Here is a 2846-nt window from a genome sequence, read left to right as displayed (position 1 = left end):
TATGCTAATGCATGCATGCAGTGCTTCTCCACTGGCAGGGCTCCCTTCCTCTCATACTTAAATATGGTGGTAATTTCTGAGGTAGCCTATTTGGTTAAAAAAGGTTGAGAACCACTTCAATAATGCACATAATTACAATGATTTAAATGATAACATGTGAGTATTCATACAACAATAATAATTTAAAGGAGAACAGATCCGTGAACTTTTTGTTATTTTATTTATGGACATAAGAAATCAATCAAAGGATGATGATTTGACAACTGTGCATTGCAAATAGCAAAAAACTTGACAACTCTGTAGCTATATGTTGCATATTATGTAGGCTATATATTAAAAAAAACACATCAAGCCAAAAATAATGTATAAAAAAAAACAAAGCAAAGCAAAATCTGCCTTAAATAGTGCAATAGTCAAATAAAACAGTCATAAAGATACAAATAGAAAACAGGCATAAAGTCACGCACAGCAGCACATCATAGATATTCCTTTTCCACCGTGTTCCAAAAAGTAAATTTTATATAAAATTGTGTGTTATTATAGGTGGGTAATTATCAAGGACTGTAATGATTGTAAGTCAATACTAGCAGGGGGAGTCTAGTATATAAATAAACAATAGTCTCAAGATTCAAGCTTACTTAATAGCCATAATGAACATGTTACAAATGAGGAATTTGTCTTTGTGCAGTATGCAGCGCAGCAATACAAATCAGGCAGACAGAAAGGCAATTTTCAAATTAATTTGCATTAAAGTGCAAAGTAACAGACCTTGAAAGTGACATAGTGGAGTCCATGTAAATGTCCGTGGCGTGTAATAAGTCCATAAAATGCCCAGTAAGTCCTTAAGTGATGTGTAATGGTTGTGTCCATGGCCGTGGGATAATAATGTCCATATGAAAGATGTCAAGTGTCTTCAAGTGTCTGTGGGATAAGTCCATGGGGGGCATGGGCTTGTGGAGGCTTTCGGGTCTCATTGAAGAGGCGGATAGCCAAGTCCGAGTCACGAGTGCCTCGAGTCGAGTCACGAGTCCTGGACTTGGACTCCTGGACTCGAGAACACTTGCAGGCAGAGGGAGTCACAGGTCTTTTTCTCTTTGACGGCGTTGCACGTGGTGGACAAGGCCGGCTCCTCCGAAACCCAGCTATGCAGCGGAGAGAGATGGACGAGAGGTGAACAAGAAAGATTGAGGACATGAAGACTAGTCATTACAGTTTGTTGAAGTACAATTTTATATGTATTAAAACAAAAAGGGGGGCGGGGGGCACACACACACCTACACATGGAGGCATTGTGACATCACTGATGCAATAATATTTAGTGAGAGCAACACACACACACACGGGCGTGCCAATAGGGCAGGCGAGGCCAAGCTACGGCTAAAGAAATAATAATTTTCCATAAGAATATTTATAAAAAATAAAATAGAAACCTTACCTTTAAAACTATCTACGAGGTCTTGAAGTTGCCACTCCGCCAATGTGTCTCTGACAAAGCTGTCCATTGGCCCAACCTGAAACAAACAAAGGGAGCTACATTAGAAAAATAAAATAGCTATTTGAATGCCTTTTATGATGCTGCTAGGAGGGATTTTTGAGCTGATACCTATAACAGACAAATATCTGCTTCTCTTGTCCGATAAGCGATAATAATTTCACATTTTTGTATTTATGCAGCTGCTGGACTCTAGCAGCTTCATATGGCTCATCTCAAGCCTGTTTGGTCCAAAATAGAGCTTGCATCAGTGTGGGGGTAAAAGGAAATAAATAATACAAACGATTTACAGACTAACAGTCACAGACTGTAACGGTCTGTAACGTTAGTTTTGATCTCATCTTACATGGCCGTGCACGCAAACAGAAGAATATGCACGCAGTAAATTAACGTGAGCAGCAACACACTAACAATGGGCTGTACTCTGTAACGTTAGTTTAATCAATTGTCTGTTTATAGCCGCGAAAGCAAACGGAATTATGTACGTTAACGTTAAACGGCCGAATAACACCGTTAATGGTGTATTGATATATCCAGAATGAGCACAAAATAGATGTTTGCAACCGATGCCTTTTTACGTTTTACTCCAAGAAACGTGGAAGGTTTTTAACAAGATGTAGATGGCCCATGCATTTCTTCACTGGGTAGAGTGGCTAACGCTAGCCTCTGCTACTTGTAGGCCTATGTGTAACACAAAAAGCTGACTACACAACGACATTTAACTATTAGCCATCTAACTTGTTGTTATCTGCCTAACCAGCGAAATGGCTAATGGTAAGATCGCAGCAGAGCACAATAGGATTTACAAATATAGCGTTAAATATTCTTACCGATCTGCTTTTCAAAGAGCCCCGAAGTTTTCAGTGTTCTTTGTTGTCGTGCACGTCTTGTTTTTCTTGTGATGAAGTTGCAAGAAGGCAGCGGATGATCGCCACCAACCGGTCTGTTATTGTCCGTATATCGCTTTTATAATCAGTCCTGTGTTTTGTAGATAGGTGAAGACAAGTCATGGTTTAAAACGACTTTTTCAAAGATTGTTGCTATCAGTACTCGGCGCATGTTTGCTTCCTGAAATCCCATTCATAAAATGGCGCCAGGACACACGTAGCCTCAATGGCCTGGACGCAGACACAACGTCACACTACGGCAACGCAAAAGTGCCAAAATTCTTCACTTCCCATCGTCACTCTCAACCCCCCCCCCCCCCCCTCCCTCCCAATAATCTTTATTTCAAACTGTTAACATTACACACACAAAAACAACATCAGACAAATGGATACAGATGAGACATGGGGGGGGGGGATATATAGACTGCAGTGCAGACCTGACCAGTGTAATAAAGTAGAGAGAGAGA

The 2846-nt window shown here is 40.3% G+C and overlaps 1 long non-coding RNA gene across 1 annotated transcript; it reads right to left on the bottom strand.

The window, feature by feature from the left end:
• Positions 1–231: 231 nt before the first annotated feature.
• LOC310795631 lies at positions 232–2558 on the bottom strand. Its single transcript, XR_014553636.1, has 3 exons — positions 2323–2558; positions 1436–1511; positions 232–1142 (listed from the first exon to the last, which is right to left on the bottom strand). It is a non-coding gene; the product is annotated as an uncharacterized lncRNA (long non-coding RNA).
• Between the last annotated feature and the right edge of the window lie 288 nt (positions 2559–2846).

Source organism: Poromitra crassiceps (genome assembly GCF_964638095.1).
Source record: "Poromitra crassiceps genome assembly, chromosome: 2".
Classification (NCBI taxonomy): domain Eukaryota; kingdom Metazoa; phylum Chordata; class Actinopteri; order Beryciformes; family Melamphaidae; genus Poromitra; species Poromitra crassiceps.
This window is presented reverse-complemented; position numbering and strand designations above follow the sequence as displayed.